Here is a 13,130-nt window from a genome sequence, read left to right as displayed (position 1 = left end):
CATCTCTCACCTGGACTAATATCTTAACAGTAAAAAATAAAAGCAAATATAGTCTATCACTGACTACTTACAATAATGTCCTCTAAAGTTGCAGTCTTAATTGGTCACCTTGTCTTCTTTCAAATATGTCATAGATGGTCATTTTGCCAAATATTTACCAATGAAAAATATGAATCTCCATTGTTTTTTCCAATTTCATTTTTCTTCAATGCACAATGTTTATGAGTCAAATTCTGAAATGTTACATTTGTTGTTTTTGTCATATAAATAATCCATTCCTGTATTAACTCTTGTATTAACTGTGGCAATTATAACTATTTAAACAGTCATCCCATCCAAACTTTAATACCATAATACACTGACAGCTGATTTCTCATTCATATTTTCAAAATGACTTCCTTTAATCTGTGATGTCTCTTCTTCAAGAAGCAAATGAGGAACCAAGATTGCTTTAATTTTGCAGCTTCACCTTCTTCAAGTAGGACTTTCAAGTCTCAGGAGAGTGGGAGGGGAAAGAGCAATAAAGTGCTCCCGTGAGAGATATCATTGGTCAAGTCTAGGAGTGGTACAAATTTTGTTTGCTCTCACTTGGCTAGAATTTGGTCAAGTCACTAATTCCTAATTGCAAGTCTCACTTTGTTCCTAGGAGGAATATATGACAGTAGATGGTTAAAATTAAATAATCTACTAGAACTCAATACTTTTTGCTTGACTGAAAAAAAAGAAATTATTCTATTATGCTGGCTAGGTTGAGAATATAATGATTTGTGCTGCTTATTATTCATATCATGAAAATAAAGAATAAAAGGTGGAAAACATTTTAAAAATGGAGAAAAACAGTAAACAAAGACTTAAAACAGTTAAAACAATTAAACAATCAATCATATTAAAAAGATACAATCTGTGACTGCGTGACTATTATTATGCTCTCTAAAATATTTACTGAGAAATAGCATATACCTAACTATTTTTTTTTTTCCAGGTACCACGGCCAGGGATTGAACCTGGGACCACAAATGTGGGAAGCTGGAGCTCATAACCAAGGCATATCAGCTACCATGACTTGGTTATTTTGTTTGTTTACTTGTTGTTTGTTTTTCTGTTTTTAGGAAGCACCATGGACAAACCTGGGACCTCCCATGTGGGAAGCAAGTGCTCAACCACTTGAGCCAAATCCACTTTCCTTACCTAATATTTTAACTCTTACCCAGAAAAAATATTCATTTCAAGAAATGTAAAAATGTCTTCACAAATTGGGTGTAAATTAAAAGTTTTTAAAAATTAATTTGTTGCAGAAAAATGGCATGTGTTTATGTAATTTATAAATTGTATATGACTTATGATCTTGAATTTCTTTAAACCTCCATTTATGAACTCAGCTAATCTGTATTAATGAACCCCAGATTATATATCATTTTGGTTTTTAGGTTAGTAAAAATGTTTCAGACTATGCAAGTCAAGTATTTTTCTTGCAGACTTTAAAATGAATTTGCCTCTTACATACGAAGTCTCATAATCAGGTGACCATATAAACTATCATATAGATAGGACAATTTTGTAAGTAAAAGAGTATGCTATTAAGAATTATTTTGGGTCAATATAAATAAAAAGGACTATCTTTGGAAAACTGAGATATGAGGCATACATTGGTCACACTCATAAATGGAATAAAGGTTGTATAATACATTTCTAAACTGATTTCTGTGCAGGAGGAGGAAGGTAACTAAAATATATGTCTACTACTTGGATCTGGCTTAAAAATATGTTTTTCACACAGTAGGTGATGATTGTTCAGTTGAGAATTGAATTGGCATGTAAATATAGTTGAACAAATACATTTGAATTTATGACACAATATGAAATTTTATAAAATTAAATTTTAATAGATTTATGAATTAATGATGAATCAAATTGTTTTTAACCCAAATTGTTGGAGATATTTATGGACAGAATGAATGTCACAGAAACAAGCCCAGGGGAAGCAAAAACCCTGGAAGTCAATGGAACCCTGAAGAGACAGGCGAAGCTGTGGCCATGTGCATTGCCATGTGGCAGAAAAGCCAAGGAAGTCAAGAAGATACTGAGCATTCCAATCTCTGAAACCATAAACCATTAATTCTTTCTGTTGTTAATTCCATTGCATAATATATGGTCTAGCACCCAAGAAAATTAAAACAAACACTATTTAAATTTGGAAATTAATTAGTTACCTACCTTCATCATAAAATCAGTGCTTTATAACTAGTCATTGAGCTATTATCTCTCAGCTCCACATTCACATATTCAGTAATGTGCTTTTAGATACTGGGGCTGAGGTTCTACAAACTAGATTTTACTTTGTCATTGGCCTTCTGTGACATGTAACGCTACCAGTAGTGGGTACCAAATGAGTCTGGAAGGGAGAAGGAAGGAAGAATTAACCCATTCTCTGATGTTTCCTTTCCCTTTTTATAAGTTTTGCCCAGTAATGATCCTTAACCTGCAATTACTTTTCCAACCTCCAGCATCTTCCAGTATTCCCATATCCAGAATCATGGTCCCAGTACCAGTTGTGCAATGTCCCTTTCTCAGGGGTCTGAGATCTCCCTGCACTGACCTCTCCATCAAATGCATAATAGTAACCTCAGGCAAGTTGCATATCTTGTTGGGTAATCTGAGTTCCAGGTAGGAAAGGACCCTTCCCTGTAACCTGAGATACTAGCAGCAGCTAAACAATTCCCCTCTTTCAGTAGTCTGAGGACTATCTCTGTGGGTTCTCTCATCTGAGCACCAAGGTATCTGCTTCTTCTGGTGATTGCATCTTATTACCTCACTATTTCCTTTCTGCTTCTTTAGACTTCCAACACATGTTTAAACAAGTCCCCGCATTATATTGTCTTTGTTAGAACACCTAGAGTGGTTGCTGTTTCCCAAACTGCACCCTGATTAATAAAGTTTAGGACATTCATTTGTGATGATTGCGTAATTTTAGAATACTAAAAATATTTTTCTTTAAATACATCTTTAATTATAGTTCATTAACACCTAATGGTACTAAATATATATTTAATAGTATAACAAAAATAACAGCTAATATTTTTGAGGACTTAAGTATCAGGCATTAAAAAAACTGCTTTGAACACAACATAAACAATACAAGGAATCCTAAGGCAGGTAATATTAAATTTCTCTTGAAGGAGCAGAATTTTATGAAAAAAATAATTTTCAAGCATCATGTAATTATTAAACCTTTGCGCTATAGCCAATAATGTATTAGTTTGAATTTTTGTTAAGCTTATGGAGAAAGATCAAAAATAATGTCAGAAAACAGGATACAATTTTAGGTCTCTTTTAGGTATACATCCAAATGCAGTCAATGCACCTAATGCATATTTCATCATAGGAATCCAAGAATCTTGTGCCTACACTTTTTTGTTCCACCATCACTAGGATATGGTCCTCATCCTCTTGGACCAAGATGACTCCTCTAATAATTAATTCCAACTCTTAGAGGAAAGTAGAAGTGTACGCCCTTCAAATACACATCCTACATTTGAAATACATCGTTCCAATATCACTTATTTACATGACCACACCGTGAAATAAGAAAGACTACAAAATGTTGCCATAACTCTAGGCCGTTATGTGCCCAGCTAAATGTTGGTTATTATATTATAGTGGAGATGAATATTCTACATGCCAGGAAAACTCAATATCTTTGTTATATCAAGCCCCAGTTCATGAATCAAAAATGTTGACCCTGTAAAAGGGTTTCAGGAAGTCTGTTTCTAGGAAAAAGAACAAAAAAAGATATTTAAAACTACTTAAAACTCTATTTTTAAAACAAAAGTAAACATATACCTAAATATTCCACTCATTTTGGATGCAATTAATGCATGACACTCTTTTCTCTCTATCTAAAAAGGATTTACTTAAATAGATAAGAGCCAAATATATATCATATATTAGACTTTCAGACTTAAGTAATAGTTTGTTAAACATTCTTGTATTTAGCATTTAAATACTACATCATAAAATGTGAAATTAGTTCAGGGAATTTGTGTGTGTGTGTATATATATATATATACACACATATGCATATTAACACACGTATATGTAATGGTAAAGAATTATTTACTTAAAATCTCATCATAAGTTTCTCATATACACACTGTGGCATATTAACATAAGTCACTGGCAGTTTCTTTTCTTCTGAAGTCTTCCATTTAATATGTACCATTCATAGACTTATAAGTATTATATGGTAAACAAAATAGCATTGGATAGATTGTTACTAAAAAAATGTACCCTGTTATGAAGTGGATAGTGATGAGTATTTTAAGCAAAAATCACGTCCTTTGACTTTTGCCTTATAATAAAACATTTAAGAAATAATAGAAACTTTGTTTTTTTTAAGAAATGACAATGCTATATATTGAAAGAGTATTCTACACATTAGTGTCAATTGTCTCTGTGCAATTGACATATTTATTTTATCTTAAAGTTTTGGTACTAAGTGCAAATTGAATAAGTGAGCCAAACTATTACTTCAAATATGAAATCCTTGTATTTAACTAAAAATTTAAAATCTTTATATGATTATTGTCAAGTATAGATTTTAAAATTAACTTCCACTGTAGAATTATGCCCTTCTCAAAAGTGACTAATTTTGTTTTAAAGAGGATGAAATTGCCGCCAGGCAATGATAGCAGCTTATCTTTGTCTTCTATTATTTGCCTCTAGTGTTGATACCATTAGAATTTTGAATAAAAAAATAACAGTTTGCCATGTCTCTCAGTTATGTAGCTGAATAATTGATTTAATTTAAAAGAAGTACCCTAATTATTGTAACATTAATTCACATTTTAAGCAATATGTAAACAATAACAAAATATAAAAAGTCAAAAGCTCAGTAATGTTTATATTTTGTTTCATAATTAACTAAAAAGTATTTATAGTCTATTGTAATAACTAAAGATGAGATTAGTTATTGACTTGTCAGTAAGTAACAAAACAATGAGGAATACAAACTGGATGTAATTTAAAATTATCTATACTTTGGAATCCATTTATAAAATAGCAAATATTTACTAGTGAAAAGCTAAAACATTTACATGAAATTTAATTAAATTATAAAACAACCATATTTTACAGATGCAAAATTATAATACATGAAAAGAGTTCAATTTTTAAATAGTTATGTTAAATTATATCCCTTTATCATAAGTAGATGTAAAGCAGTGGCTGTCTACTGGCATTTGAACAGGTTTTCTCTTACTTTATGATTGTGCTACATTTGATTGCTACATTTTTTTGTTTTGTTCAACATGAAATGAACAACCATATTGTGTAATGACTGTTAAAGCATGATTACAACATTAAAGAGAAAAAATTGGTGTGCTGATTATGGTTATCAGTTTTCTAAAACAGTTTCTTCTTTCAAAAAATGTTTCACTCTCTCACTAAATCTAGCAGAATTACTGTGCTCATATTTGTATAAACTGGTAGGATAATCCCTGTATTGTTTAATCTGTACAATACTTATTTAAAGCTTGAAATCACTTATTTTCATTCCATGACTGAAAATATTGGCTAAGATATTGGCTTATTAACATTTTTTGTTATGAACATGTCCACAAATTTCTAAGATAAAACATTTCCAAATATTAACCTGAAAATTAAAACTGAATCTAAATTAATCTAAATAATAAATCATGCCAGATTCAGAAAAAATAACTCGTGAGTTTAATTAAAATTTGGGCATAGATGCATGGATAAGAAGAAAATATAATCCAGTTGAGTTGACTATTATAATGGGCAAAAATTCTGGTGAAAACATTTCTAATCTGTTTAATTCTTTACAGACTCTAGGTAACTTGATGCTTGATTGGTCTGAAAGAACTGTATAATTTTAATTCCTCTGATAGGTCCTAGAAATCATGCCAAGATGAATTAATTTATTATAATTATTTGCATTAAGATTTCTGATAGCAATGAAAGTGTTCTGCTTACTAGAAATGGTGTGTAATGAATACCAGTCACCCAAGGGATGGATGGGCTGTAATCAATAACTTTGAATATAAATATTAATTTAACAGGGTTGAGTAAACATACATAAATCCAGATATTCAATACTGAAACAGGGTGAGGTCATGCATAAGTGTGTAGAACAAATAAATTATCCAAACTAATAGGCTCACATTGAGACAAGATTTCAATTTTAATATAAATATGTAATTTATTTTGTTAAGTTTTACTATATATGTGAGATAAGTGCTATAAATAATTTTATTTTATCCCATATAGACATTTCTTTTATAAGTTTACTTCAGTGATCTTTACGTGTCTTTCTTGTGTGTGTGTATAAGATATATGTGATAAACAATTTACACTCAGTTTACACTTTGACTTGAAGTTCTGTATAAACATCTGATGGGTTTGTAAATATGAACAAGGAGGAGAAACAAGAAGAAAATCCAGTCTACCCACCTTCTGCTTCAACCAAGGAAGCACCACAATGTTTTATATTCTCCAGACATGCAAAGTCTTTTTATAAAATATATTTTTATTGAAGTATATCATCCATACATGAACATATATAAATAAGTGTATATAAAAGTTGTGAAGTTATAAAATAAACATGCATAATATCAAACAAGTTTCCCATATATCACCCCTCTGCCAACACCTTGCATTGTTGTGAGACATTTGTTACAAACTATGCAAGAACATTGTCAAAATATTTATAAAATAATTATAGTCAATATCTTACGTTTGTTGTGTTTTTCTCCAACCCACCTTATTTTTTAAAATCAAATCAATTTTATTAATACATATTACTAAAGCATACAGTTTATCCAAAGTGTATAAGCAATAGTATTTGGTATAATCACATGGTAGTGCATTCACTTTAATCATTATTAAAGCATTTTCATTATTTCAATAATAATAATAAACAAAAAAACAAACAAGGGAACTCCCCCTTCTCAATCTCTCTTTTCCCGCTGCTGTACATAGCTGCTATTTCTATCTATTTTTACACAATTGTTTATTAAGCGGTTTTATTGAGATATATTGACATTTCATATGATCTATCCAAAGTATATAATCAATGACTTTTTAAAATCTATTTAAAAGAAAGTTATTTAAAAGTGTAAAATAAAATAGAAAAATAGACTGAAAACAATTACAAATTTTAAAAGAGAGTGTAAGGCCAGCTTTGACTTAATATAATCAATTGTTAGAAATAAATAGTAGAGCAACAAATGCTTATAATTTAAATAATTCAAATATAATATAAATTAATTAAAACATAATTCTAATTTTTATATTATACCTCTAGCTATTGGATATAATAGAATTATGGCCTAAATGGCAATCAAATAACTATACCAATATTTTTTTCATTCTTAGAGATTATTATACAAAGACACTTGATCAAATTATTCTGCTTAAGAAAATTAGGAAACAAGGGTGTGGTGTTTTGAAGCTATATATACTCCAGAACAACATTTTCTTAAATTTAATCCATTCCTATGTGTGTGTAAACACATTCTAAGTAGTTCCTTCTGATGGAGTTACTTCAGTTTAGGTGTGACCCATATTCATCAAGATGGGTCTGAATCTTTTACTGGAGTCTTAAATAAGAAGAATGAAATTCAGACAGAGCGACAGTCTCAGGGAAAAAGAAGCTGAAACCAACTGAACCCAGAAGAGAAGGGAAAGGCCGAGACACACAGCTATGTGCCTTACCATGTGACAGAGGATCCAAGGATCCCTGACAGTCAGCCCCAGAACACTGGTTTTTGGGAAGAAAGCATTGCCTTGATTTTGATATTCTTTTAGCTTCAAAATCATAAGCAAATAAATTCCCATTGTCCAAATCACACCATTGCATTAGTACTTGCTTTAACAGCCTAGGAAATTGAAAGAAATAGGTAGTAGGGAAACAAAATGAACATACTAAAAGTACTTTCCTGGCCCCCATTTATTATTCATAATTCCCAGAGAAAAACAAGTTTGATAATCTGTTTTATCTCTCAAACCTGCTGTAAAATATGAAATGTGTAATCACAATTATCCTTGAATCCTCCTGTTTCTTTTATCATTCACTTGGTTGCCAAGTTGGCCAATCTTCCTCTCTAATGTCTTTTGAATCTATTCTTTTCATTCCATGCTCTGTACCACACATTAATTAAGATTCACCTGCATTTGTTAAATTATTCTAACAACCTTTGACAAGTCTCCTTAAATTAATCCTACGCAGCTGTTGAAGACCTCCAAAAGGAAAATCTGTTCATGAGTGACCTACTTAAAATCATTCTAAGACATCTCATTAACTACCAGATAACATCATTTTGTGGGGCATATGACATATGAAACCCTTCATGGTCTGATCCCTGAATATTCATTTTCAAGTCTGCCAGTATTTCATGTGCTCCACATCGTCCAAATATTTTAAACTGCTGCTTATACTTGAAGCCATCTTTACGAATATGCTTTCTACTTTCTGTACCCTTTTTCCTCGTTCACTATCAAATGTACAGTCCTACTTACTTGTGAAAACTTACACTAAATCCCACTTGTTCATAAAGCTCTTCCATATTGTTTACAATATTATCATCCCTACAACTTTCTAGTCATATCTCAGTTGTATTTCTTTCATATTGAATCATTATTATTTATAAATGTGATAATTTCTGCACACACATATAACAGTTATCTCTTTCTTTGTAAGAACTTGGCATGATTCATTTTTGAATTCTAAGAAGAGGACAAAACTCCTGACAAATTGTCTGTTGAAATGATAAATTTTAATTGAAAGATACAGAAAAAGGATGGAAAAGAAAATGTAGAGAGGAGAAAGAAATAATTATTTTAAATGCATAATGCTTATTATAAAAATAAAATATATTTATCTACTGAGCTTATGAGTGTGCACATACATGCATATATGGATGCCAATGTTTTTACATTTCAGTGTGATTTTTCTAGATTTTTGTTAACTTATTAAATAATTAAGCCTGATTTTGCTATCAAATATTTTTCTTCAATGTTTTAATAATATCTAAGCTGCAACATTTCCATTTAACTTCCAGAAATGTTAGATATTAAAATGTTAATATACATTCTCTCTCTAGATAGTGATTTCCATTTGTCCATTACATTTAAGAAGATATTTACTTTTCTTATCATATACTCCATTGAGATGCTGTCACTTGCTTTCTAGTATTACACTCATTATCATTTGCCTTCAAAGGGACCTCTGAAATACTTCAGATATATTACCACACTGGTAGTGATTTCCCCATTATGTATCTTTCATTTAAAATAATGTTACAATAACCTAAATTGACTATTTTCTGACATAAAAAATACAGGTTGCATTATTGACTGATATTGATTTAGAGATAAAATGTCTGTGATGTTACTTGATATATGATAAAAATTCTGCCTTGGATACTGAGGAAAATCCTATCTGTAATAGAGAAACTAGTACATTAGGTATTTATTTTTGTACAGACCTATTTGCAGCACAGTCTCAAAAAGGGGTAGCAAAACTCATCAGCTTATGGTAAGCAAAAATATTTTCATTTTATTGCAAATGTTGATCTCTTTAGTAAAATACATATGTCAAATCTGCATTCCACTAACAAGAGACATTTATATGGCAAAACATATGATGCCAATATTGGAATATTTTCTGAAGAGATGATCTAGTAGCTGGATAAGCACTGCAATAGTAATTTTATTATTATTTTAGCTGAAAATTAATTTCATATTTTACTTTGGAATTAAACTGAATCATTTCATAAGATTACTTCAATTAGTATACATTAAAAATAGTAATGGGTGAATTTGCCATTAGAGTGCTATATGTAACAGAAATATGGATTCTTTGTACCTATATTTATGTATTCATGGCATTTTAATGGTTATTATTCACTGAAGGGTAAATGTATACAAGAACATTAAAGTTACAGTTTAGGAGATGTATTTACAAAACTTTCAAGTCCTAAATAATCTTCTGAGAGTACATGTTACTACTTCTTTTACACACTCTGTAGATGACATCATTAACCAGAAATGTGTGACAATAATTATTACCTACAACATGTTGCTTTATGCACAGGGTTGCCATAGATCATCTCTGCCAAAAGAAAACGAAATTAATTATCAGAGATATAAGCAAAGTGATTATGCTCTTGGGAAGAAGTCATCATCTATGAATAGTACCAGTCAGAGTTTTAACCCTTATTTGTAACACAGGGAATGTGAGAGTCATCCATCCAATATTACAATATATTACAAATAAGAAAAGGAGAAAACACAAAAAATAGAACTAATTTTATATTTATCAATAGTGATCTAATTTGACAGATATTTAATAAATGACATATCACAAGAGAATAACATTTTAACATTATTTAGGATTGTATTACTTTTGCTTGTTTTATGCTTTAACACTTATAAAATATGTTAATTAATGAAAACATTGAATTCCTGAATGGTTGGGCTGAAATAATTTTGTGTTCAGCAATATATCTTGGCAGAATTCAATGAAGCTATTAAAATATTTAAAAATAAAGTGTTTTAATAAATGTTTACAGAGTAAATAATATGAGTTTGGCATTTTCTAATAACAAGCAATATTAAGAATATAATATATTCTCTTGTTTTCAAAGTGTTCTTGATAATTCGAATGTTGAAATACATGGCACAAGCTACAATGTAGCGTTATATCTGTATTTTAAAAAGTGATATAAATAATGTGTCATCAATGCACTGAGGAAAGTAGAGCTAATTCTGCTTCTTGGAGGGTTCAAGATGGGTGTAGTGCTATGGAAAAGGGTTTTAAAAGATGAGAAATAAAAAAAGGGGGAAACCTTTAGTTAGAAAGAACATTAGCAACTTGTCAAATGAAAAACCAAATTTTGATAAGTATTTGTAGTCAGTTCTTTGAACTTCTGTATATTACAAGCACAATTAATAAACATAGGCTTCCTCAAATATTTAAATGTATTTACAAGGCTAAAAATTGATAGTGATTTAAAATCACAAGTCTAATAGTGTTTACTCACTATTTTAAACCCATTAAACAGAAAACTGAACATGTGTGGTTACAATTAATACAAATCAATGAACTTACACTAATACTAGTAAAAGTATAATGATCAAGAATTTTAATTTGATTAATATGTTAATGTTAACGTATTCTAATATGTTAAATATAGGGACTCTATGTTTGCTTGTTTTATATATATTATTATGAATATGTTATTATTAAGTACTGTTATTATTGTTGTTGTTTGTTTACCTAGTTCTACAAAGAAAGTTGACATTTGTACAAAATCTAGTTTAGAACCTGACAAGATCTTGTTCCAGTCACAGGTACTTGTTTCTCAGTTCAAGGACATTCTCAGGGTTGTGTCCCTTTTTATCTTAGAATTTTACTTATTACATAATGGGGCACATATCCCTGTCTTTAATATTAATTTTAATTTTGTGGCCCTTATTTATTTCCAAGAAATATGGTATTCTTTATATTTTGCAGAGCTGACTGTCTAAATCATAGTCTTTTATTTTTAAATAATTGAATATATTTTAGTTTAGACATATACACTAATTCTTAGTATATTATTATAATTAAGGCAGAAGAAATTTTCATCTCCTATGAAATTAGGATCATTTTAGGAATATTGCTGGGAACTTCCTTTTAAGTACATATTGCACATAAGGACATACCTTTCTGCATGTTTATTGCATGAAACTTCTGGTACTGATTCAGTTGCTCATTCTTGGTAAAATGCATACTTGAATTGCATTCAAATTTTACTTAACTATTTTATGCTTACATAAGTAGAAACACCAACACAATGATAGCTATAAACTACCATATATTTTAGAATTAAAAAGAAATATCTATAGTAATATTCTCCTATGTACTAAAGTAATAAAAATAAATATAATTATAGTAAAATTTCTTGAATATAACTACTTATTTTTACACTGTTTATTGTGATTTGTCTATGCAATGTCATTATGATTTCACAGGGTTTTATAAAGTTATTTTGTTCAGATTGACTTCATCGTCATCATTATTATTTCATTTCCCAATAGTACAGATTATGGACAGAGAACCCCTTTAACAGCTTACTGGATCTTAGTAATGTGCTGTGATATTCTTCAAAGCATCTTTAGCTCCAGCATATTTCAGATCTATATTGATTTTTCCCATCAATGTACTCAACCAAGGATTCCTGGCTTCCTCAATGACAAACAGTATTAGGCTCCACAATCTGAAAATTAATGGTGCTATTGAATTTATGGTGGGCAAATGTGTTTGCTTTTGTTAGTTGTTAGCTTCAATACTGAAAGAAAAAGAAAGTACATATTTTAAGATAATGAATTCAAAATGATTTTTTTTCCAATTTGACAGATTAAAATTCTTTTTCTTAAAGTATACAGTTACATGGACTTCGAAGATTTCCTCTACTTTGACTCTGAGGAAAGAATTTTTGAGGCAGATTTAAGCTGAGATCTGGATAATAAAAGGACTTGTATAGGAAATAAAGTTTAAAATAATATTACTTTAAGAAAATAAGTAGTATTGTTTTTGTAGAGACTTGGTAAGTGTTAAATGATGCCCCTATGAAGTCATGTTTCTATCATAAGCCTTGGTTCTGTGCATGTGAATCCATTCATAAAAAGAATCTATGAAGATGTTATTAGTTAAGGTGAGGTCACAGTGGATGGCAGTGGACCTTAAATTCATATGACTGGAGTCCTTATAAGCAGAGAAAATTTGCACACAATACGAGGAGACAGTCAAGGAGAAAGATGGCCATATATCAAGGTAGAAATGAGTAATAGATTGCCAGCAAACCACCAACAGAATGGTACTGACTTTGGACAAAGCATTCCCTGCCAGCACCGTGAGTTTGGACTTGTAGCCTCCAAAATTATGAAACAGTAACTGTGTGTTGTTTAAGCCAAGTAGTCTATGTTAATTTACTTCAGCAGCTGGCAGAGTGACAGGAATCATTGCACAAGAAGAGTTTCACTATGCGTACATGGCCTTTTAGTACATTTAGAAAATATTTGGTTCTGTTTGTTCTGTTTGCATGTTTGAATTTTGTTATTTGGTTTTT

This window comes from Dasypus novemcinctus, chromosome 15 (assembly GCF_030445035.2).
Source record: "Dasypus novemcinctus isolate mDasNov1 chromosome 15, mDasNov1.1.hap2, whole genome shotgun sequence".
Classification (NCBI taxonomy): Eukaryota; Metazoa; Chordata; class Mammalia; order Cingulata; family Dasypodidae; genus Dasypus; species Dasypus novemcinctus.
The sequence above is the reverse complement of the archived record's forward strand: the minus strand, read 5'-3'. Positions refer to the sequence as shown.